This window comes from Rhinoderma darwinii, chromosome 4, assembly GCF_050947455.1.
Source record: "Rhinoderma darwinii isolate aRhiDar2 chromosome 4, aRhiDar2.hap1, whole genome shotgun sequence".
Classification (NCBI taxonomy): domain Eukaryota; kingdom Metazoa; phylum Chordata; class Amphibia; order Anura; family Rhinodermatidae; genus Rhinoderma; species Rhinoderma darwinii.
In genome coordinates this window covers 164,052,282-164,078,697 of record NC_134690.1, presented here as the reverse complement: position 1 = coordinate 164,078,697, position 26,416 = coordinate 164,052,282, and the positions used below count along the sequence as shown (strand labels likewise).

Here is a 26,416-nt window from a genome sequence, read left to right as displayed (position 1 = left end):
GCCAAGAGATGAGGATTCTGAACAGGGGAAACCCTCTATTAACTCACGATTCCTTAATAAGGTAAATGAAAATGAGTTTTCTAAACTAGTCAACCCCTTTAAGAATTATTGCTCCAGCAGTGTGGTGCTAGTGAAATGCTATGTGTGTTTGCTTTGTACTTCTCTCCACTCTGTGCAGATAGTATGTTACCAGTCTAGTCTTGTGTTTTATGGCTCTGTCTTGTATTTCCTCAGTTGTTGTTTGCTTCCATGTTTAGTCTTGTTTAGTTGTTCAGTTTTCTCCTGTCTCTATTCTTCTCTGTTCTGCTTTTCCTGCTTTGACTGTTTTTTTTAGATCTGTTTAGTTTTGTTTTCATTACCTCTGGTTCCTTGTGTTCTTTTTGTGTTGTATCAGGTACAGTGTCTGCAAATTAGGCACTCCATTAGGGACAGTGTTTGGGACAGGGGTTTAGTGGTGTCTGTTGTTAGGGTCAGTGTTCACGGATAGATATAGGGTTAGCTAGAGTTAGGGTCAACTTGTTGTTATCAAGCATCATCTATTTGTTACCATTATTCGCCTGTTATAATCATCTATCATCCATTTGTTTCATCACCCGTCTGACATCATCATCTTGTTACCATCCAGGGCTTTAATCGGTGAGTTCCTGTTTCTTGTTTTCCATTTACCTTCTAGAATTGTGAAACATATTCCATATTTCTAATCCTTTCGAATCTCTGGTTGGCTCACAAATTGGCCCTACTGCAATTCCTGGGGATAACTGAGTACTGGGAGACACAGCAAATACCCGGGAATCGGGATTGCTGTATGTGAAGTCTACTTCTGGAATCTTGTGGCCAGGCGGCATTGTTACAAAACCTAATAATAACATTCTCTTAAATATGTCCCCCTTTTCCACTGGCTTTCAGAGAGCTGCTAGAAAGAGCTACTCTCGCTCTAAAGGACTCAACATTACATGATCGCCATGCATATGAATTAGCTACATGTAATTGTATATTTCCCATGCAACATCAATGCAGGCGAAATATGTACCCATCTATACATTCCCCGTCATTAACGGGGTTGCTCATTAAGGGAAACCCCTATGATGATGATTTTTATTAATAATAATAATAATAATAATAATAATAATAATAACAATAATAATAATATATAGAACATATCTGTAACAGTTTAGGTGATCAGACATGTGGTAAGCTTTCTTTGTGAAGGTATATGGAGATATAGCTTGATATCTTATGGCAATGTATGGGACTAGGGTACTAAAATGGTATTGCATATATAAATTATGGGTGTCATGGATATGGCATAATTCCATTAGGCCAGGATCACACGCACACACAGTTTTAATGCAGTTTTTGGAGCAGTTTTTTTTTAGCTAAACACAGGAGTGGACACACAAGTGATGAGAAGCATCAGTCTTTTCTTTATACCTTTCCTTCATTTGGGATAATCTTCGGGCTTTGGCTAATGGAACCAGAATAAATAAATTTGGTAATTTTACTCCTATTTTTAGGCCTCTCTTGGGAACAATACTTATGGGCTATGAAGCTTTTTGTGTATTATTTATTTGTCATTGATTTTCCATACCATGTCCCCATTTTTTTGTAATGCAGTTTAATTATTTGCATAGTTTCTAAGTGATACAATATCAATCAACAGCATAGCACACAGTTAACCACAATGTATTAAACAATACCCACTAAATGCATGTGCAGCCATATGATGAATATGTCCTGCATACAGTGGAAACATTGAGGAGGGGAAATGGCAGCCTCTCACTTTTGTCATATATTACAGGAAAGTGAAAATCACTAAATTGCTGACGTGCTTAACATTTCATTTTCCCTGTACATTCATAATAAGAACACTAGTAATACATTTAGATGTTGAGTTTTTGTGTCAATTTTTTGCTTATTATGTGTTTTCATTTTTTTCTGAAGCTTAAAATAACTTATATTTAATAGCTATTTTGACTAAACATTAAATAAACAAAAAGGGGTTCTGGTTTTTGCCTAGTACTATATGTTTTTGCTTTATATATAACATTTAGTAAATTTCCTAGAAATAGCTACATTTATTATGTGATTTTTAACCCCTTCCCGACATCCGCCGTATATATACGGCGCTGTTGGGAGGTGCTTCCCGCAAAGCGCCGTATATGTACGGCGCAACGGGAAACGGTCATCGGTGCCAATTGCACCGTGACAAAGTAAAGATGGCTGCTGTCCATGACAGCAGGCCATCTCTACTACTCGCCCAGGGTGCCATTTTGGCCCCCCCCCCTCATCGGCGATCGCTGCTATTGGCCAGTCAATTCTGACCGGCCAATAGCAAGGATTTTTGTTAAAACTGCGCCCTGGAGTCACAGGGCACAGTTAGACAGTGGCGATTGGTGCTGTCTAAGACAACACCCATCGCCACCAACGTCACCTAGGGAGGTGGCAGTGATGCCACCTCTAGGAGCGATCTGATTGGTCGGTCTGTAACGACCGACCAATCAGTGCACCAGGCAGTGTTGTGTACATCGACACTGCTCTGCACGCCGCCATTCCAGTTTGAGGCAGCGTGCAGAGCGGTTGAGAGAGTGTCTGCTGCGGATTTTCTGGAATTTGTAGTGCATCCTGCACTACTGTGTGAAAAATAAGAAAGCCCTTTTGCTGCTTCTGTCTGATCACCTTTTTTTTAAATTTTTTTGTGATCAGACAGGTAATTTTTTTACGCAGGTTTTTTTAGGTCTTTTTTTCACCCGCAGCTTTCCATAGTGTGCGTAGCAAGTTAGTTAGACTACAGTTTTTTTTTAGTAATAGATAGCGTCAGTTACTGACGGACGTTCAGTTGTTTTTTACTGACGTTCGTCCAGTAAATTTTTAGAACCTAGTTTTGCTGTAGCAAGTTAGTTAGACTACAGGTTTTTTTTAGTAATAGATAGCGTCAGTTACTGACGGACGTTCAGTTGTTTTTTTACTGACGTTCGTCCAGTAAATTTTTAGAACCTAGTTTTGCTGTAGCAAGTTAGTTAGACTACAGGTTTTTTTTAGTAATAGATAGCGTCAGTTACTGATGGACGTTCAGTTGCTTTTTTACTGACGTTCGTCCAGTAAATTTTTAGAACCTAGTTTTGCTGTAGCAAGTTAGTTAGACTACAGGTTTTTTTTAGTAATAGATAGCGTCAGTTACTGACGGACGTTCAGTTGCTTTTTTACTGACGTTCGTCCAGTAGATTTTTAGAACCTAGTTTTGCTGTAGCAAGTTAGTTAGACTACAAGTTTTTTTTAGTAATAGATAGCGTCAGTTACTGACGGACGTTCAGTTGTTTTTTTACTGACGTTCGTCCAGTAAATTTTTAGAACCTAGTTTTGCTGTAGCAAGTTAGTTAGACTACAGGTTTTTTTTAGTAATAGATAGCGTCAGTTACTGACGGACGTTCAGTTGCTTTTTTACTGACGTTCGTCCAGTAGATTTTTAGAACCTAGTTTTGCTGTAGCAAGTTAGTTAGACTACAGGTTTTTTTTAGTAATAGATAGCGTCAGTTACTGACGGACGTTCAGTTGTTTTTTTCTAACTGACGATCGTACAGTAAATTCTATTTTTTTTTTTTCTTCTCTTCTTTCTTATCTTCTAATTTCTGTTCACTATACACGTGTAAAAACACCACACATACACACACCCCCCTGTGTAAAAATAAAAGTTGATTACACGTGTAAAAACACCACACAACCCCCTGTAATAAATCAAAATGTCTCAATCGTCCAGAAGGATGTATTCAGTCGAGGAGGCATATGCCATCATTGCCTCTGACACTGAGTCGGCAAGCGAGGGAGAGGAAGAATATGCCCCACTCCTTTTAGTTTCCTCCTCCTGCTCCTCCAGTGATGAGGAACCCCCCCAAAGGCGACCCAGGAGAGCAGCTGAGCCAACCCCAATGATTGATCCCGTGTGGACTCCACTCCCCGAAAATTATGAGCCTCAAATTCCTGATTTTATAGGCAGCTCAGGAATTCAGTTTGAGACTGAAGGCCTCACAGAAATGGACTTTTTCAAGGTCTTTTTCTCTGAGGAGTTTGTTAATTTAATGGTGGCCCAGACGAATCTGTACGCCCAACAATTTTTAACCCAAAACCCCACTTCATCATTTGTTAGGTGGACCCTAGTAGATGCAGCGGAGATGATGACATTTTGGGGCCTTGTGCTGCATATGGGACTAGTGAGGAAGCCAGTGCTTAGGCAATACTGGAGTGCGGATATTTTGTACAGCACCCCAATTTACCGCATGGTCATGATCCGGACTCGCTTTGAAGCCATTTTAAAATTCTTGCATTATAATGATAATGCACAGTGCCCGCCCCAGAACGACCCCACATTTGACCGTCTTTTTAAAATCAGGCCACTCATTGATCATTTCTCCACCAAATTTTCACAAGTGTACACCCCCGATAAATATATTTCCATAGACGAGTCCCTTGTTCATTTTAAGGGGAGGCTTAAATTCCGCCAATACCTGCCCAATAAGAGGGCAAGGTATGGAATTAAATTGTACAAAATGTGTGAGAGTACATCTGGGTATACACACAGGTTTAGGGTTTACGAAGGGAAGGACTCTATTATTGAACCCCCAGAATGCCCCCCCCGTCCTGGGAGTTAGTGGGAAAATAGTGTGGGATTTGATGCACCCATTGCTGGACAAGGGTTATCACCTTTACGTCGATAACTTCTATACCAGCATCCCACTATTTAAGTGCCTTTCTGCCAGAAGTACTGTAGCATGCGGTACTGTGCGCAAAAATCAGAGAGGCCTCCCTAAAACACTGCTTAGCCAAAGCCTCAGAAAGGGTGAGAGCAGGGAACTATGCAGTGAGAACATGCTGTTCGTCAAATATAAGGACAAGAGGGATGTCCTTATATTGACCACAATTGATGGCAGCGGCAGCACCCCTGTCCCTGAACAAGGTACCACCACAGTGACCCAGAAGCCAAATTGCATCCTGGGCTACAATAAGTACATGGGCGGGGCTGATCTCTCTGATCAAGTACTGAAGCCTTATAGTGCCCTATGGAAAACAAAGACATGGTACAAAAAGCTGGCCGTGCACATTGTACAGATGGCAATGTATAATGCTTACGTACTATCCCGATGTGCAGGCCGGACAGGGACATTCCTTAACTTCCAAGAGGTGGTGATCAAGGCACTTCTATTTGGGAACCAGGCAGGGGAGGGCCCAAGCACATCTGCTGGTAGCGATACTCCACGCATTGTACCAGGGCAACATTTCCCCAATGAAGTGCCCCAAATTTCGAAGAAGAGAAGGACACAAAAAAGGTGCAGAATGTGTTCCAAAAGGGGAATAAGAAAATACACTATTTACCACTGTGAAACCTGCCCCGAAAAACCAGGCCTGTGTATCAAGGATTGCTTCAAAGAGTACCATACATCCATAAATTTGTAATTTCATAATTCATTAACCCCTTTATTATGCCAAAAGCAACATTGTGTCCACACACATATCCAGCTAAATCCTAGTTCCAAAAGTCAAATAGCGCTTCTGAGCCCTGCAGTGTGTCCAAACAGCTGTTTATGACCACATGTGGGGTACTGTTTTACTCGGGAGAAATTGCTTTACAAATGTTGTGGACCTTTTTCTCCTTTAGTCCTCGTGGAAATGAGAAAAAATTAGCTAAACCTACATTTTCTTTGAAAAAATGTAGATTTTAATTTTCACTGCCTACTTCCAGAATTTTCTGCAAAAAAACTGTGGGGTCAAAATGCTCACTATACCACTAGATAATTTCCTCAAGGGGTGCAGTTTCCAAAATGGGGTCACTTGTGGGGGGTTTCCACTGTTTTGGCCCCTCAGGTTCTTTGCACATGTGACATGGCCTCCAAAAACCATCCCTGTCAAATTTGAGCTCCAAATGGCGCTTTCTCTTCGGAACCCTGCCGTGTGTCCAAACAGCCGTTTATGACCACATGTGGGGTACTGTTTTACTCGGGAGAAATTGCTTTACAAATGTTGTGGAGCTTTTTCTCCTTTAGTCCTCGTGGAAATGAGAAAAAATTCGCTAAACCTACATTTTCTTTGAAAAAAGTTAGATTTTCATTTTCACTGCCTACTTCCAAAAATTTCTGCAAATAACCAGTGGGGTCAAAATGCTCACTATACCCCTAGATAATTTCCTCAAAGGGTGTAGTTTCCAAAATAGTGCCACTTGTGGGGGTTTCCACTGTTTTGGCACCGCAAGAGCCCTTCAAACGTGACATGGTGCCTAAAATATATTCTAATAAAAAGGAGGCCCCAAAATCCACTAGGTGCTCCTTTACTTCTGAGGCCTGTGCTTCAGTCCATAAGCACACCAGGGCCACATGTGGGATATTTCCTAAATCTGCAGAACCTGGGCAACAAATATTGAATTGCGTTTCTCTGGTAAAACCTTCTGTGTTACAAAAAAAAATGGATTAAAAATGAATTTCTGCAAAAAAAAATGAAGTTTGTAAATATCACCTCTACTTTGCTTTAATTCCTGCGCAATGTTTAAAGGGTTAAGAAACTTTCTAAATGCTGTTTTGAATACTTTGAGGGGTGCAGTTTTTAAAATGGGGTGACTTATTGGGGGTTTCTAATATCTAAGGACCTCAAAGCCACTTCACAACTGAACTGGCCCCTGTAAAAATAGCATTTTGAAATTTTCTTGAAAATGTGAGAAATTGCTGCTAAAGTTCTAAGCCTTGTAACGTCCTAGAAAAATAAAATGATGTTCAAAAAACGCTGCTAAAATAAAGTAGACATATGGGGGATGTTAATTAGCAAAATTTTTGTGTGGTATAACTGCCTGTCTTACAAGCAGATACATTTAAATTGAGAAAAATGCTCATTTTTGCAATTTTTCGCTAAATTTTGGTGTTTTTCACAATTAAATACTGAATGTATCGGGCAAATTTTGCCAGTAACATAAAGTCCAATGTGTCACGAGAAAACAATCTCAGAATCGCTTGGATAGGTAAAAGCATTGCGGAGTTATTACCACATAAAGTGAAACATGTCAGATTTGAAAAATGAGGCTCTGTCAGGAAGGTCAAAAGTGCCCAAAGAGGGAAGGGGTTAAAGAATAAGTAAGGCAATGTTCACATCTGTATTGGATGCTCTGTTAGGGCACGGTCAAACGTGGTGGAATTCCACTGCGGACAGACCGCAGTGGAAATCTGCAGCAGACTTTTTTTCCTTTGATTTTTATATCTTTTTAGGTAACTTAGTTTAGACGTTGCGGATAATGACAGTGCAGAATTTAGACTGTGGTGCAGAATTTTCACTCCGCAGCATGCACAGTCTGTTGCAGAGAAGCAGCGGAATTTCACCGCGAAAAACGCTCCGTCAGAACAGAACGCCGTTTTCCCATTGAAATCAATGGGCAGATGTTTGGAGGCGTTCTGCTTCTGATTTTTCGGCAGTTTACGGCCCGAAAAACGGCCGAAAATAGGCCATGTGAACATACTCTTACAGGCATAATATTTTGATATACTGAGTATACCAAAGCGTTAAAATTGTAATCAAATGATTGCATTATAAAGTCCCATAGTGGGACTATTAAATATAATGAAATGCAGTTAAATACAGTTTAAAAAAAACTGTTATGGAAAATAATTTATGAAAGCATTTGCCATAGACAAATCCGACACATATTTTCAACAGGATCTGAGGCAGATATCCGAGGATGATAACCATACACAGATACAAAATATTAGTGACATTACCACAACAGAATGCAGGCTATGAATACAAATATACATACACACACACACTAGTGCGACATAGATATTCTCACAAAAGTGTGCAGCCTGTACACAGGGCCGGCCTTAGGATAGATGGCGCCGCGTACAAAATTATATTTTGGCACCCCACCCTCACCATAAAAAATGGCCCATAAAAAAGTATAATGCCCCATATAGTGCCCCACACAGTATAATGCCCTATATAGTACACCCACACAGAATAATGCCCATTTAGTGCCCCCCATACAGTATAATAATAATAATAATAATAATAATAATATTTGATAATATATTATAACCCCTTCAAGGACATAGTATATTGTCCTCTAATTTTTTTTAAGCCATTGAAGCTGTTGCAAAAGACGCAGGCAAAAAAGCACTCCAAACAAGCGCCACAGGGATTTTCTGCCTCCTATTAATTTCTACTGGAGGTTAGAGGTGGAAATCAACCCCCCACTCTCACTAAAATGACCATCAGCCTGCCACTCACAGATTCCCCCTGTAGATAGTGCCACACAGCCCCCTTGTAGGTAGTGCCACACAGCCATTTGTAGGTAGTACCACACAGCCCCCTTGTATGTAGTGCCACACAGCCCTCTGTAGGTAGTGCCACACAGTCCTCTTGTAGGTAGTGCCTCTCAGCCCCTTTAAGGTAGTGCCACACACCCCCCTGTAGATAGTGGCACACAGTCCCCTTGTAGGTAGTGCCAGACACCCCCTTGTAGGTAGTGGCACACAGCCCCCTTCCTGTAGATAGCGCCACTGTAGCTCCCTGAAGGAGCGGAATCCCCCTGTGGCCGGGGATTCCACTCCTGAATGGAGCGCTTGATGTGTCTGTCCATATATGGACAGTGACATCAGGGACAACTCCGGAAGCGGAATCCCCGTCAACAGCGTTGCCGACGCTGTGACCGGGATTCCACTCGAGGAGAGGCCCTTGTCGTCACTGTCCTTTAATTCTGCTCCTTCAGGGAGCTACAGTGGTGCTAGTAGATAGCAGTGCAGGGAGATACTTCCCTGCTGTTGTCTAGTGTTCAATAGTATCTGTCGCCTCCGGCCATGGGGGTCCCGTCCCAAAGGGTGGCACGGGCGCCCTCATGCCTGGTGTCTCTGAGGCAGAAAGAGAACAGTCAGTTCTTGAAGTTGATGTGTTGTAAGCAGGAAAAATGGGGAAGTGTAAGGATCTGAGCAAGGGACAAATTGTGATAGCCAGACAATTGGGTAAGAGCATCTCTAAAACAGCAGATCTTCCCGATGTTCCCGATATGCAGTGGTTAGTACCTTCCAAAAGCGGTCCAAGGAAGGACAACTGGTGAACTGGCTACAGGGTTATGGGTGCGCAAGGCTCTTTGATGCGCGTGGAGAGTGAAGGTTAGCCAGTCTGGTCCGATCCCACAGAAGCACTACTGTAGCAGAAACTGCTGAAGAAGTTAATGCTGGCTGTGATAGAAAGGTGTCAGAACACACAGTGCATGGCAGCTTGCTGCATTAGGGGCTGCGTCGCTGACCCCTGTCCACCACTGAAAGTACCTACAATGGGAATATAAGCATGAGAACTTAACAATTGAGCAATGGAAGAAGGTGGCCTTGTCTAATGAACCAATTTTTATTTTACATGATATTGACGGCCTGGTGCGTGTGTGTTGCATATCTAAGTAACAGTTGGCACCAGGATGCACTATGGGAAGAAGGCAAGCTGGTGCAGGCAGTGTGATTATCTGGGCAATGTATTGCTGGGAAACTTTGGGTCCTATTTCCACACATTGCACCTACCTAAACATTGTTGCAGACCAAGAATACCCATTTGTTGCAACAGTATTCCCTAATTTGCATTTCCTTCTTTCGGCAGGATAGTGCGCCCTGCCACACTGCAAAAATTGTTCAGGAATAGTTTGAGGGATATGACAAAGAGTTTAAGTTGTTGACTTGGCCTCCAAATTCCTGAAATATTATTCCGATTAGGTACGTGGTTTTAATGTTAAGGCTGATTGGAATACACAAACTTTGTATTTTAAAATAGAGTGCTGCCAATAAATACACACATGATCATTTTGTTTACATCATCACACACACACACACACACACACACACACACAATTTTTGACATCAAAATAAAATGTATACTATAGCAGAGTATCTCTTTAAATGTCGGAAATCTGGTTGCACTTTTTGTTCAAGGGGTCGGAAGAATTTTTGAATTTTGCCTTCCCACTTTCCAACAGCCATAATTTTTTTTATTTTTACGTTGACACAGCTGTATGAAGTCTTGATCTTTTAGACAAGTGAATGTTTTCTCAGGTGATATTTTTTGCCACAGTAAGCGTTTCATTTATATTAATTGTTAAAATGGGAGAAATCAAGAAAAAAAAGCAATTACACCATTGTTTTTCTGTTTTATGCCATTTACTGGTCACCATAAATAATATTGTACGGGTTATTTCAGTTATGAGGATGTTATTTAATATTTTTTAATGTTCATTTAATATAGTGTATGAAATAATGTGTTTTATTGTATGTTTTGACACCAGTATTTATGTAAAAACCAGATGTGCATTTTTTAGGGCTATTAGTGAATTTTTACTTGTAATCTTTTTTTCTCCCTGTAATGTCCTGACTTGTCTATATATCTGTATATATCAGTGCATTATGCCTGTGAGGAATAACAATATTTAGGAATTTAGGCAGAGAAAATCCTCTCATAGATAACAGCGTTGCTTGTGGCTCACTGCTAGTGTTTCTGCCTCCCATGCAACAGGTACTAACCTGGCAGAGACACCTGAGAAGCAGGGACTAAATATAGAGAAGCAACTACTGAACACAAGCTGTATAACCAGAGTCAGACATAGGAAGGCTGTGACACCGCTTGTCTATCAGTCTCTCTGCAACGGGCTGACATGGCAGCGCCCCCTTCACAGTGAGGAAGTAGTGTGCACATGTTCTGTCTATCACTTCTGTCATTTTTACCCTATTAAAACGCACACATCATGAAAGGATATACCAATTCAATTAATAAAAAATATATATAAATTGTGTTTGTCTGGTTTATGCCACCACAGGAATTACATATGTAAATATATATAAAGAGCAGGGTAGATAACTGTAAACATTAACAAGAACAAATTTTATGCATTCAAATTCTATATTGGAAACACAATAAAGCACAGCCTATGATATGCAAATACACTATAGTGACATATACACTTACAGAGTATTGTTAAATCCTAATAAGATGCAGTCTATAAATAAACACTGTTGTGATATCGAAATTGGGGCAATTGGATTCTAGAGGCCACAGCCACACTTTTATACAATTTATTAATAGTGAACAGAATTTAAACTATTTACAAAATTCTTATGGCTACCCATAGTTTAACGGGCAAGAATTTCTACGTGGTGAAATGGAAAAGAGATATAGGGGAATCTTTTTCTTTAAAAGATTGGAACTAAGCTATCAGATATTCATGTATCAACCATGAAGAATATTCACATAGATTTTTCTTAAAATGGTGCATGCCCTCAGTGAAATTTTACCATGCTTTCCTAAACTATTGTAGGCTATGTTAGAAGAGGTGCAGCAAAGAAGGTACACTAATACATACTGTATATGGTGGGCCTGTCAAAACTGGCTTGTCTTTTGGAACATAGTAAACAATCTTATACTACAAGTAACGGGTTTGATGCTTTCGTACTTACCAAAATTGCTGTTTGATAAATTTACATGGCGAAGCAATTCCACAGAAATATAGACATGTGACCTTCAACATTTTATTAGCGGCTAGGATTTGTATTGCCAAACTGGACAAAGCAGAATCAGTACCTAATATATCAGAGGTTATATGGACCATGAATCAACATATGTTTTCTGAAAGATTCTTCGCTTGGGAGGTTTCGGTATACCATAAAAAATTGAACGAAAGGCAACTGTGGATGGAGAATAGATATTCATTGGAATATGTCTAGCAGCAGATTGTGCTCCATTTTTCTCTTCTCTTTCCTTTACTCCCATTTCATTTTCTTTTTCCTACCCGTAATCCACTCCGTGAATGTGATATAATGGGGATATATTATTGCTTGTATTTGTAGTAATGTATGAAAAAAACAAACTAAGAAAGTTAACTTTAAATACTTTGGGGCTTCCTATAAATACACACACATTTTTGCAACACAATACAGCACAGTCTATGATATACAAATACACTAATGTGACATAAACACTTCCAATATGGTACAGCCTATAAATAAACACACACGATCATAAATAAACATAAACTATCACAGAGTGATAGCAGTAGATAAATTGACCGGATGTAAGTAATGGCAAACCTGGGTTCAGATATGCTAGATGAGAGGCTTCCAATTCTCAAAAGACAGCAATACAATGAAGTAAAGCATGTTGCAACTTCGATTCTCTTTGCGATTCTCTTTGAATTTCTTATGGACTTTGGCACTATGAGTGATGTTAAAATTTAAATTATTTGCATATAATTGATCTCAATCTAATCTTTTGATAAAGTAAAAAAGTTTTTTTGCAAAGATAATCTAAGTATCACAATAAATATTAATTTATGAATGACTTTATGCTACTTTGTGGATTTTAAAAGTTGCAAATTGTGGAACCACCAACAGATTTACTATAATTTAGGCCACAAACTGGCGTAAATTATAGAACAAATCTACAACTGCTCACAGCAGGTGCAGATTTGAACTTTTAATGCACAAACAGCCAAAGATGTGCCAAATTTATTAAGAGGCTTGCGCCTCTTAATAAATTTGGAGGATTTTTACTCCATCGAAGTCTGGACTAAAGCTGGCGCAAGAAACGCCAGTCTAAGTACTGTGATACTGCCCCATAATTTTATTTACATTATTACAATAAAGTGCAGCTTATATATTAACACACATACACAGTCATGGGTGTAGCTAAATCTGGGGCTCAGAGGCTTAGGGGGCCTTCCTAGATGCAGGAATAGCATTGCTTATGAGAAGCAACCACACAGGCATAGAGATAAATAATACAGTTATTTCTCCCTGCAGCCTCCAGTAGGAGCCCCTCGCATACAGATTGAGACAGATAGTTTTGAATTCAATTGGAGCAGTATAAATCTATGTGCAGTGTGTTCCCCCTAGTGGCTGTGTGAAGGAGAACTCTATAACAGATTAGAGCCTTGAAACATGACAGATTTATAGCCAAAACAGAGAAACCCATCTGTAGACAGCATATGTGTCTCTGCTTTGGCTACTAACCTGAGTCAGGGCCGCCATCAGGGGGGTATTAGGGGTAGTGGTGTGAGGGGCCCGGCCAAAACTAATTGAAAGGGGGGCCCGGCAACTGCCTCGACATTCTTTTGGTAGGAAAAAACGGGCCCCTGCAATGGGGCCCGTTTTTTTCACCAAAAGAATGTCGTGAGCTGCTGCTGCTGCTGCTGCTGCGGGCCCCCTCCCCTCGTCATGGGGGGCCGTCAAACCGTCCGCCCGCGCGCGCACCCGATCTCGCGCACAATGAAACTGCCGCGCGTGCGCACTCGCGAGCGCGCATCCACGAACGCCCGCACTGGAGACCGTCCGCGCGCGCACCCGCGATCGACCGCGCGCGCACCCGCAAACGAAGCGCGCGCACCCGCGACCGGCCGCGCGCGCACCCGCGAACGAAGCGCGCGCAGCCGCGGACACACATGGACAAAACTTACCTGGAGCCTGGCTGGAGGTGAAGGACTGGACGTCTGGACCGAAGACCTCCCCTGGAAGACATCGCCGGAAGAGGACTGGAGTGGGAGCAGCTCTTCTGACACACAGTGAGTAAATTATCTCAAAGTGTTGTTTATGTATGGCCCTGTTTACACAGTATTTTGCAGGCAAAAAAAAATCTGCCTCAAAATTCCTTAAAGAATTTTGAGGCAGATTTTGACCTGCCCACACTATCTTGCCGCGTTTTTTTGCTGCGTTTTTTGCTCGCGGCGATTGAGGACAGCAGACAAAAAACGCAGCGAAAAATGCATTTTCTGCCTCCCATTGATTTAGATGGGAGGTCAGAGGCGGAACCGCGGCAAGAAAGGACGTGCTGCTTTTTCTTTTTTCCGCGACTGGCTCCCATTGATTTCAGATTAAATCAATGGGAGGCGGTTTTGGAAGTGGTTTGGTGCTGATTCTGACGCAGCGTCCGAGTCAATGTCAAGGCCCAAAAACTCTGTGAACTGGGCCTTATTGTTAGGGCTTATTCAGACGAACGTGTAATACGTCCGTGCAACGTGCGTGATTTTCACGCGCCTCGTATGGATCTATGTTACTCTATGGTGCCGTGCGGACTGTCAGTGATTTTCACACAGCGTGTGTCCGCTGCGTAAAACTCACGACATGTCCTATATTGGTGCATTGTTCGCGCATCACGCACCCATTGAAGTCAATGGGTGTGTGAAAATCACGCTCAGCACTTCCGCAGCCGTATAAACTATGAATGAAATTAGAAAAGCACCGCGTGCTACAAACATACAAACAGAGTGTCATAATGATGGCGGCTGCGCGAAAATCACACAGCCGCGCATCATACGCTGCTGACACACGGAGCTGTTATGGACCTTTTGCATGCGCAAAATGCCACGTTTTTTGCGCGTGCAAAAAGCACACGCTTGTGTAAATCCGGCCTTAGGGTAGGAACACACTAGGCATGAACACTGCGGATTTTATGCAACACATTTTATTGTGGATAATCCGCAGCGTATCACAGTCGCAGCAGAGTGGATGAGATTTGAACAAATCTCATCCACACGCTGCAAAAATAATGGACCTGCAGTGTGACTTTGGCTTTTTAAGTCGCATGTCAATGTATTCTATGGAATCGCTGCTCCTCTGTTGCGGAAATGCTGCGATTCTGCCGCAAAAATCACACAAGAGAAGAAAAAAAAGGTACTTTTTTAAATTGATAAAGTTTAGACTTGCCCCGGCCGTAGTCCTGGTGACGCGATCCTCTATTCTTAGCGCAGCTCGGCCTCCTGTCATGACGTTTCATCCCATGTGACTGATGCAGCGGTCACATGGTCTACAGCGTCATCCCAGGAGGCGGGGCTACGTTCAGAAGAGAGAGATGCGTCACCAGGACTACGGCCAGGGCAAGTCTAAACTTTTTTTTCCCTGCAGGATTCCCGCAGCGGACACGCCTCACGAAACCTGCGCCACTATTTGGTGCGGTTTTGCTGGCAGAATTCCCTGCGGCTCCCGGGATAAGCTGTGTAGTTTTACTCAGCATATCCGCCTAGTGTGTCCCTTATGATGTCGCTCCTGGAGCTGCTGCCGCTCTCTAAATAGCCAGTTGGTCCAGTAGAATTTGGAATTATTTTTTTTTGTGAACCAGCTTAAAAAAATACAAAACTTTTGTGTTAAGGCCTGTTCACATCACCGTTCGCTTCCGCTCCGGGGTTCCTTCTGAGGTTTCTGTCGGGTGAACCCCGCAACGGAAAGTGAAAGTGACAGCACAGCTTCCGTTTCAGTCACCATTGATCTCAATGGTGACGGAAACATCGCTAATGGTTTCCGTTCGTCACCATTCCGGCTGGTTTTCGGACGGAATTAATAGCGCAGTCGACTGCGCTAATGGTGATGCAAACGGAAGCTGTGCTATCACTTTTACTTTACGTTGCGGGGTTCACCCGACAGAAACCTCAGAAGGAACCCCGGAGCGGAAGCGAACAGTGATGTGAACAGGCCCTAACACCAAAGTTTTGTATTTTTTTAAGCTGGTTCACAAAAAAAAATAATTCCAAATTCTACTGGACCAACTGCCTATTTAGAGACCGGCAGCAGCTCCAGGAGCGACATCATAAGGGACACACTAGGCGGATATGCTGAGTAAAACTACACAGCTTATCCCGGGAGCCGCAGGGAATTCCGCCAGCAAAACCGCACCAAATAGTGGCACAGGTTTGGTGAGGCATGTCCGCTGCGGGAATCCTGCAGGGAAAAAAAAGTTTAGACTTACCCCGGCCGTAGTTTAAGTGACGCATCTCTCTCTTCTGAACGTAGCCCCGCCTCCTGGGATGACGCTGTAGACCATGTGACCGCTGCAGCAGTCACATGGGATGAAACGTCATGACAGGAGGCGGGGCTGCGCTAAGAATAGAGGATCGCGTCACCAGGACTACGGCCGGGGCAAGTCTAAACTTTATCAATTTAAAAAAGTGGCTTTTTTTTTTTTTCTCATTTGTGATTTTTGCGGCAGAACCGCAGCATTTCTGCAACAGAGGAGCAGCGATTCCACAGAATACATTGACATGCGACTTAAAAAGCCAAAAAGCCACACTGCAGGTCCATTATTTTTGCAGCGTGTGGATGAGATTTGTTCAAACCTCATCCACTCTGCTGCGACTGTAATACGCTGCGGATTATCCACAATAAAATGTGTTGCATAAAATCCGCAGTGTTCATGCCTAGTGTGTTCCTACCCTAAGGCCGGATTTACACAAGCGTGTGCTTTTTGCGCGCGCAAAAACGTGGCGTTTTGCGCTTGCAAAAGGTCCATAACAGCTCCGTGTGTCAGCAGCGTATGATGCGCGGCTGTGTGATTTTCGCGCAGCCGCCATCATTATGACACTCTGTTTGTATGTTTGTAGCACGTGGTGCTTTTCTGTTTTCATTCATAGTTTATACGGCTGCGGAAGCGCTGGGCGTGATTTTCACGCACCCATTGACTTCAATGGGTGCGTGATGCGCGAACAATGCACAAATATCGGACATGTCGTGAGTTTTACGCAGCGGACTCGCGCTGCGTGAAAATCACTGACAGTCTGCACGGCACCATAGAGTAACATAGGTCTGTGCAAGGCGCGTGAAAATCACACACGTTTCACGGACGTATTACACGTTCGTCTGAATAAGCCCTAACAATAAGGCCCAGTTCAACGTTTTTGGGCCTTGATATTGACTCGGACACTGCGTCAGAATCAGCACCAAAAAACTTCCAAAACCGCCTCCCATTGATTTAATCTGAAATCAATGGGAGCCAGTCGCGGAAAAAAGAAAAAGCAGCACATCCTTTCTTGCCGCGGTTCTGCCTCTGACCTGCCATCTAAATCAATGGGAGGCAGAAAATGCATTTTTCGCTGCGTTTTCTGTCTGCTGTCCTCAATCGCCGTGGGCAAAAAACGCGGCAAGATAGTGTGGGCAGGTCAAAATCTGCCTCAAAATTCGGTGCGCGCTTCCAGGCGGTCGCCGGTGCGCATGCGCGGGAGTTTGCGTGGTGCGCGTGATCGGTCGCACGGGCGGCGGTGTTTGACGGCCCCCATGCTACCCAGGGCCGCCATCAGGGGGGGTATTAGGGGTACTGATGTGAGAGGCCCGGCCAAACCTAATTGAAAGGGGGGCCCGCAGCTCATGACATTCTTTTGGTGAAAAAAACGGGGCCTGTTTTTTTTCTACCAAAGGCAAGTCGCGGCAGTTTGCCGGGCCCCCCTTTCAATTAGGTTTGGCCGGGCCTCTCACATCAGTACCCCTAATACCCCCCCTGATGGCGGCCCTGGGTACCATGATATAGTACTGGACGGAGTACCGTTAACAGGCGGTGCCACGGTAGGGGGGCCCAGAAAATGTAGCTGTAGGGGGCCCTGAAATTCCTGATGGCGGCCCTGACCTGAGTCATGCTTCAAGGATCTCTAAAGGGTCGGACATCGACTTGGAGTATAAAAAAAAAATAACCAAATCCAAATTTAAAAACAAGTTTTATTTAATCTTAGTTAAAAAGAAGTAAACAATTATTCCTTTGGTATAAAAACTTACGCGTTTTGAACGGAAGAGTTTTTAGTTGTAGCTGCTATGACCTGGAGACTCTTCAGTTGGGGACACATATGTCCTTCCTAGGAATGATTTTTTGGCGTGATTTTGACCAAGATGAAAGAAAAGTTGTTTTCAAACCTGGATTTGGATGAGTGCCAGATGTTACAGTGGGGGGCTTGCTGTTATCTAGATCAACTATGTGGCTTCTTCTTTATGCAGAAGATCGGATATATACAGTGCTGTGAAAAGTATTTGCCTCTCTTCCGATTTCTTCTATTTTTGCTAATTTGGCACATTTACATGTTTCAGATCATCCAAATAATTTTAATATAAGATAAAGACGGCACAAGTAAACACAAAATGTAGCTTTAAAATGATGATTCTATTTATGGTGGATAAAGATATATTTAAAACCTATATCACCCATGTGAAAAAGTAATTGCCCCCTAAATGTAATAACTGGTTGTGCCAGCCTTTGAAGTAACAACTGAAGTCAAACGTTTGCTATAACGTACAATGAGTCTTTTACATAACTGTGGAGGAATTTTGTCCCACTTTTCTTTGCAACATAATTTTAATTCAGCTACATTTTTTTTTAATCATAAACTGTCTATTTAAAGGAGTTATCCGTAGAGATTAAATTGATGGCCTATCCTTAGGCCATCAATTTCTGATTAGTGGGGGTCTGACTCTCGGCTCCCCTGCCGATCAGCTGTTTGAAGGGGCCGCAGTAATTTTGCAAACACTGCTTTTCCTTCATCGCTCATGCTGCTCCATACTGTAAAATGCTGACACACTTGTAACGGTGGTTCACAGTATTAGGGAATGTTCACATGGGCTATTTTCAGTCGTTTTTCGGGCAGTAAAACTCCTGAAAAATGGCAGAAAAATTCGAAGCAGAACACCTACAAACATCTGCCCATTGATTTCAATGGGAAATACGTAGTTCTGTTCCGACGGGGCATTTTTTACGCCTCATTTTCTAAAAACAGCGCGTAAAAAGACGTCCTGTAAAAACAAGTCCATGTCACTTCTTGAGACGTTTTTGGAGCCGTTTTTCATTGACTGAATAAAAAAACAGCTCCAAAAACGGCCGTAAAAAAACACAGCGAAAAACACTAGTTTGATTAAAAAATGGCTTAAAATCAAGAACTGTCTTCTCTTGAAAACAGCTCCGTATTTTCAGCCGTATTTTGTTAACCATGTGATAATACCCTTATAGTCTTCTCCCATTCAAGTTTAGATTCAACAGGTCTGGTAATCATGCCTGGGTGTGGCTAGTGAAATTGAACCCAATTGTCAATTGAATTTGGTTACCTGGTTAATTTTGTAAATAATAGGGTAATTACTTTTTCACAAAGGGCAGGTAGTGCTGGATAGTTTTCTTCAATAAATTAAATCATCACTTATAAAAAAAATCTATCTATCATTTCTTCTTACAATGAAGCACAGACTATAAACATACAAACAGTATTGTAACGTCATCACAATAAACAGCCCATAATGATTACACTCATTGCAACATCATTACAGTAGCGCACAACCTATAAATACAGACACACTATTGTCACATCATAATAGAAAATATATATATATATACACAAACACAGTATTGTGACATAATTACAAGAGAAAGTATACATATAAACACACACTATTAGGATATCACAATAGAGAACTACATTGTGGTGTGTTTTTTTTTAACTGAATTTCTCCTGCAGAAGAAAGCACTTATACTTACCCCCTATGTCTGATTTGCGCGTAGTCCGGCATACTACGATGACGTTGCAGGCCATGTGACACTGCAGCCTGTGATTGGCTGCAGCGATCACATGGGATGAAACGTCATCCTGTTTTGTGCACACGTTTGTGGTATACGGTGACATATACATTTTTAAAGTTACAAAAACGTATTCATTTGTAACATACACTTCCGTTTTTTGTAGTTTATGTCGTATACGTTTTCATACGTTTGTGTTCTTCTAAAAATGTATGTGTTTTTGTTCTTGAGCTAAATCAAACTTTGTAAAGTCAAGATTTCCCATATATGTTGACAAAACCGTATATGTTTTACGTATGCAAATTGACTTCAATACAAATTAAAAACGTATATGTGTGGTATATGTTTTGGAAAAGTACTGAAAAGTGCAGTAGACTACTCTTTTCTGGACAAAAAAAATGATAAAATGTAAGCACACAACACGTATGTACAAACTACACCATTAGGTCATCCGTCCTAACCATAGAAATCAATATACACGCTGTGGTACACATTTTGACACTGTTTTTTCATGTCAAAACGTGCACAGATGTGAACTTAGCCTTACTGTGGTGATCGCAGTCCACCTGCCCTGACTTCTGCCTGTCTGACCAAAAGTATTATCTGCTCACTAGGAATATCACATACCATAGTTCTGCATTTTGGCCGTTGCCAATGACCTGGGGATTCCTAGTAGAGAAGTCTACATCTCTGTATGGAGGGTAAAAGGCGAACATCTGGGAATCCTATATACTCCGCTTCCGCTCTCTGGATTAGCTCCACGCTAAATCCATTGAAAATACAGCAGGTTCACTTCATCCACTAATGGCCCCATGACAGTTTGCTCTGGCCATGAACCTCGCTGAGGTATCTTTGCCTAAGCCTACGACTTGACTCATGAACTTTCTCGGCAATGCACCCGCCAAGATCAATTGTTCTAGGGGCTTCCAATGTTCCCTTTTAGGTGCGCTGTTGCGCACTTTCCACGGCCCCCCCGCTCACTGAACTTAAGCCTGCGCACTGTCAGTGCGGCGGGCGGAATTTTCTCAATCTCCTCCCTCACTCACCTTCACGGAGTGGCCACGCAATGAGAACTCCTGGAAGGTGAGAGAGGGAGGAGATAGCCCAGAGTATCAGAGACGGCATGAAGGTGCCGGGAGTGGGCCAATCCAGTGTCAGGTGAACAATAGTGTCAGGTGACTGAACTGGTCCAGTCCTGTGCCGTCACCGACCCCAGACAAAAGTAATCCGATCTTCGCCGCATGACCACATTCTCCTCCTCCTGACGGTGAGTCGTGTTAGGCAGAGCGGAGAGTTGTAGCGGTAGGCTACTGCTCTCCGCTCTGTTTGCACTATGTACAAGGGAAGTGGTGAGGCTGAAAGGGGGCTGTGTGTGTCTATCTACAAGGGGGGCTGGGGGTGGCTATCTACAAGGCGGGCTGTGTGTGGCTATCTACAAGGGGGACAGTTCGTGGCTATCTACATAGGGGGCTGTGTGACTACCTACAAGGGGGGGCTGTGTGGCTATCTACAAGGGGGGCTGTGTGTGGCTGTCTACAAGGGGGGCTGTTTGTGGCTATCTATAAGGGGGGGCTGTGTGTGGCTATCTACAAGGGGGGGGGGGGGCTGTTTGTTGTTTTATTTGTGATCTTAGTATCTTCATCTGGGGGGTTGTCTACCAATGTTTGAAGAGAAGCTATTTCTGATTTACACTGAAGCCTAATTGGCCCACCTGGCATGGTATTTCACATTCCCTTCTAATGTTGGCATTATCTAATGGTAAATTATTTATTGATTTATACAGATTACATTTCCTTACACCCTTGAATAAATCCACCTCAAAGTCTACTATATCAAAATTCTCTGCCAGACTGAAATTAAAGGGAAGGTATCATGAATTTTTTATTTTTTTTTATTATATTGCTTTTAATATGGTATTAACATAAATTTTATTTATTTGTGTTCTCATGTTCTACTTTGTACTGTGTTTTTACTTTTACTTCTCTATGAGGGCTGCCATTTTTTTTTTCATCTCTGTATGTGTCGATTAATGACACATACAGAGATGGAATATGGCACATACAACCCCATAGAGAATGCGAACGGGAGCCGTTCCATTCACTGCAGTGAACACTGTCTGTGTGGGAACGTAGCATTCCTGACTTGTGAAAAAATTAAAACAATGTGTAATCACTTAAATAATAATTGTTTAACTAAAAAAATAAATAATCTTATCCAAGGTCAGTTCTGTTAGATTAACGATATTTGTGATAGAGTCATTCTCCAACACTCCTACTTCCTCCATGTAACCTGCCTCCTTTTTCCGGACAATTTTTCCTTCCTTTTTCTCTACTTCCTTTTCTTCTGCCCCCTCTTCTGATGCATTTCCTAAAGGGGCATTTTGGTTCTTTTGAATTTTACTGGAATCGTCCGATATACTTGAATCAGACTCTGTTGTCCAAATGTCATTATAAATATTTTTTCTTCCGGAACAGCGATTTTCTTTTTTTTTTGCTCGCGTTTGTTACCTCAATTGAAGACTTTTCATAGTTACATAGTTAGTACTGTTGAAAAAAAGACATATGTCCATCAAGTTCAACCAAGGGATGGGAAAAGGGAAGGTAAAAATTTCTACACATATGAGCTAATATTTTTTTTGTTCTAGGAAACGATCTAAGCCTTTTTTAAAGCCATCTACTGTCCCTGCTGTGACTATCTCCTGCGTTAGACTATTCCATAAATTCACCGTTCTCACAGTAAAGAAGGCTTGTCGCCTCTGCAGGTTGAACCTTTTTTTTCTTCAGACGGAGGGAGTGCCCCCTTGTTTTTTGAGGGGGTTTTACATGGAACAGGATTTCACCATATTTTTTGTATGTGCCATTAATATATTTATATAAATTAATCATGTTCCCCTTTAGTCGTCTTTTTTCAAGGCTAAATAGGTTTAATACTTTTAATCTTTCCTCATAACTTAGATTCTTTATGCCCCTTATTAGGTTCGTTGCTCTTCTTTGTATTTTTTCTAACTCCAGGGCATCTTTTCTATGAACTGGAGCCCAGAACTGAACTGCATATTCTAGATGAGGCCGCACTAATGCTTTGTAAAGTGGTAATATTACATCCCTGTCCCGCGAGTCCATGACTCTTTTAATACATGACAATATCTTGCTGGCCTTTGAAGCACCTGATTGACATTGCATGCTGTTATTTAGTTTATGATTTACAAGTACACCCAGATCCTTCTCTACAAGTGACTCCCCCAGTGTAGCTCCCCCAAGGATGCATGCAGGTTGTTGGTACCCAGAAGCATAGCTTTACATTTATCTACATTAAACTTCATTTGCCAACTGGATGCCCAAACACTTTTGTTTAACCCCTTAATACCGAAGTTGTTTTAAACCAGAGCAATTTTCGCAGTTTTCCTATTCACAGATGTAACGCAGTATAACTCTCTACAGTGAAGGAAATAAGTATTTGATCCCTTGCTGATTTTGTAAGTTTGCCCACTATCAAAGACATGAACAGTCTAGAATTTTTAGGCTAGGTTAATTTTACCAGTGAGAGATAGATTATATATATAAAAAAAAAAAAAAAAAGAAAATCACATAGTCAAAATTATATATATTTATTTGCATTGTGCACAGAGAAATAAGTATTTGATCCCCTACCAACCATTAAGAGTTCAGCCTCCTCCAGACCAGTTACACGCTCCAAATCAACTTGGTGTCTGCATTAAAGACAGCTGTCTTAAATGGTCACCTGTATAAAAGACTCCTGTCCACAGACTCAATTGATCAGTCTGACTCTAACATCTACAACATGGGCAAGACCAAAGAGCTTTCTAAGGATGTCAGGGACAAGATCATAGACCTGCACAAGGCTGGAATGGGCTACAAAACCATAAGTAAGACGCTGGGTGAGAAGGAGACAACTGTTGGTGCAATAGTAAGAAAATGGAAGACATACAAAATGACTGCCAATCGACATCGATCTGGGGCTCCATACAAAATCTCACCTCGTGGGGTATCCTTGATCCTGAGGAAGGTGAGAGCACAGCCGAAAACTTCACGGGGGGAACTTGGTAATGATCTCAAGGCAGCTGGGACCACAGTCACCAAGAAAACCATTGGTAAAACATTACGCCGTAATGGATTAAAATCCTGCAGTGCCCGCAAGGTCCCCCTGCTCAAGAAGGCACATGTACAGGCCCGTCTGAAGTTTGCAAATTAACATCTGGATGATTCTGAGAGTGATTGGGAGAAGGTGCTGTGGTCAGATGAGACTAAAATTTAGCTCTTTGGCATTAACTCAACTCGCCGTGTTTGGAGGAAGAGAAATGCTGCCTATGACCCAAAGAACACCATCCCCATTGTCAAGCATGGAGGTGGAAACATTATGTTTTGGGGGTGTTTCTCTGCTAAGGGCACAGGACTACTTCACCGCATCAATGGGAGAATGGATGGAGCCATGTACCGTCAAATCCTGAGTGACAACCTCCTTCCCTCCACCAGGACATTAAAAATGGCTCGTGGCTGGGTCTTCCAGCACGACAATGACCCGAAACATACAGCCAAGGCAACAAAGGAGTGGCTCAAAAAGAAGCACATTAAGGTCATGGAGTGGCCTAGCCAGTCTCCAGACCTTAATCCCATCGAAAACTTATGGAGGGAGCTGAAGATCCGAGTTGCCAAGCGACAGCCTCGAAATCTTAATGATTTACAGATGATCTGCAAAGAGGAGTGGGCCAAAATTCCATCTAACATGTGTGCAAACCTCATCAACAACAAAAAAAACGTCTGACTGCTGTGCTTGCCAACAAGGGTTTTGCCACCAAGTATTAAGTCTTGTTTGCCAAAGGGATCAAATACTTATTTCTCTGTGCACAATGCAAATAAATATATATAATTTTGACAATGTGATTTTCTGTTTTTTTTTTTAAATATAATCTATCTCTCACTGGTAAAATTAACCTAGCCTAAAAATTCTAGACTGTTCATGTCTTTGACAGTGGGCAAACGTACAAAATCAGCAAGGGATCAAATACTTATTTCCTTCACTGTATGTGTTTTATGTATCGATGTGAATTTTGCACTGTTTTCTTGGGACATGTAGTGCTTCCTTCTTGTGGTATATATGTATAGGTAACATTATTGTTACTTTTTTTTTAGCCGTGGAAATACAGAAAAAAAGAAAAATTTATTTTTCAGCATTTAAAATGTAACAGTTTGAAAATAAAGGTAATTGTATCATACAAATGTATTGAAATATATTTTTTCATTTATCCTGATCATAAAGATACCTGACTTGGAGGTGTAGTTTATGTTTTTTGACCAGAAATATAGTATAAAACACAGGTGGCCCTTTTTTCAATTGCGCACTAAAATGTCTTAATTTAGTTTTTTACACCATGGTATTAATGTATGGGTAAAGTCCAATAAATAATGGTAAAATAACATTGTGTTCTACAAACTAGACAATCTAAAGTCTATTTCTAGCGGTTCAATTTCTGTTTTAACCCTCCATACTTTTTACAGAATTTGTCCAAACTTGGGCCAAAAAAATGGAAATTGCATTTTTTTTTTACAAAAGTGGCAATTTTCTTAAGCCATTTCGAAACACCATATGACATACTGGTAAAAGTGACACCTTTCCACATTCTGCTATTTCACCCGTGTACGGCGATACCAAATATGTGTGTCTAATCTATTATATGGACCCGTTATAGGGCATATCATAGAAGGAGTCCATTTTGGCTTTTGGAGGCCTTTTTACGCCAGAGCTGATTTTAGGGAACCACTCTATATTGGCCGTGGTACTGCAGGTCATTTTGACAAGTATAAATGTCCTGCTAATATTCATCTAGGGGTATAGTGAGTATTTTTAATAGGTGGAAAGAAATAAAAAATAGGTTTTTCCAGAAAATACAGTATTGCTGCATTTTTACAGTGAAACATTATCCAATAAGCAACCCTCCCTTTTGGTTCTCCCTACAAAAACAGTGTGAAAGTACATGAGTTAATAATGTGGGTAATATCACGGTCTTTGCCTTAATAGATTAGAAAGGCAGATGTGTAGCCTGTACCGCTCTCACAGAGCTTGTAGATTTTAATCCGATATTTTGCTCTCTTTGAGGGGATGTACTGGCGAAATGAGAGCCTGCCTTTGTAACTCATCAGCGATTCATCCACCGCTAGGTTTTTTTTCGGGGTTGTACACCGGCATAAATGAATCCTCCAAAGTTTTTATCAGGGGCCTTATTTTATACAGGCGGTCACGGTCTGGATCACTGCGGGGGGGCCTGGTGATTGTCGTTAAAATGAAGGAAGCACATTAGCACTTCATATCTGCTTCTGGTCATAACGACTGGAAAAACAGGTGTGGCATGTGTATTGAGGGATTTTTCACTAACCCCATGTTGAGGATGAGCCCCAATTTTTTTTAAAGTTCGTCAGTATTTGTGGGGTGCCACTGCTTTGCATAGGAGGACGTTGCCTTTTCAGCAAAGAATTGTTTGGTTAACAACCAGCTCCAATAGTTCATCTGTAATGAAAATTAAAAAAAATAAATAGATGGCTGTAAAATTTTCCACATTAATATTTATCCCTGGTGTGGCAATAAATTCTGGGTTATTAGGGGAAAATGACTCTGTGGGTACCCACTCAATATATTCTGGGGGAGTAGAGTGGGCCGTGTTTTGTGGTACTTCTGCGACATGCCCGGTGCGTGTGGACTCTGCAGCGACACTTGAATTGCAGAAAGCGTATCACTGTCGTCACTAGCACTGGTAGACAACATTTTACCTCGGACGCGGTTTCTGTATCGCTTTCATCAGAGTCAGAAATTAACATGACGTATGCCTCTTCCACCGTGAACCTTCTATGGGCCATTGTAATTACACACACGTACAACAGAGACTGTAACCAGACGCACACACAGACAAATTGTATTATTTTTTCTTAACTTTTTTTTTTTCACAGACAAAAATACACGAACGTCACAAAAGCACGGTTCACAAAAAACTGATGTCGAACAAACACGTAGACTATAAAACTTTTTTTTTTTTTTGCACAAAAAAAATACGCAGATGTCACACATGTACGCTACACAAAAACCCTAGGCTAAACCTGGACTAAAC

At 41.7% G+C, this 26,416-nt stretch overlaps 1 long non-coding RNA gene across 1 annotated transcript; it reads right to left on the bottom strand.

Annotated features, from left to right (window-relative positions):
- Positions 1 to 11,520: 11,520 nt before the first annotated feature.
- On the bottom strand, positions 11,521 to 13,245 carry LOC142760914 (uncharacterized). Its single transcript, XR_012883454.1, has 3 exons — positions 13,008 to 13,245; positions 12,087 to 12,210; positions 11,521 to 11,684 (listed from the first exon to the last, which is right to left on the bottom strand). It is a non-coding gene; the product is annotated as an uncharacterized LOC142760914 (long non-coding RNA).
- Positions 13,246 to 26,416: the final 13,171 nt, after the last annotated feature.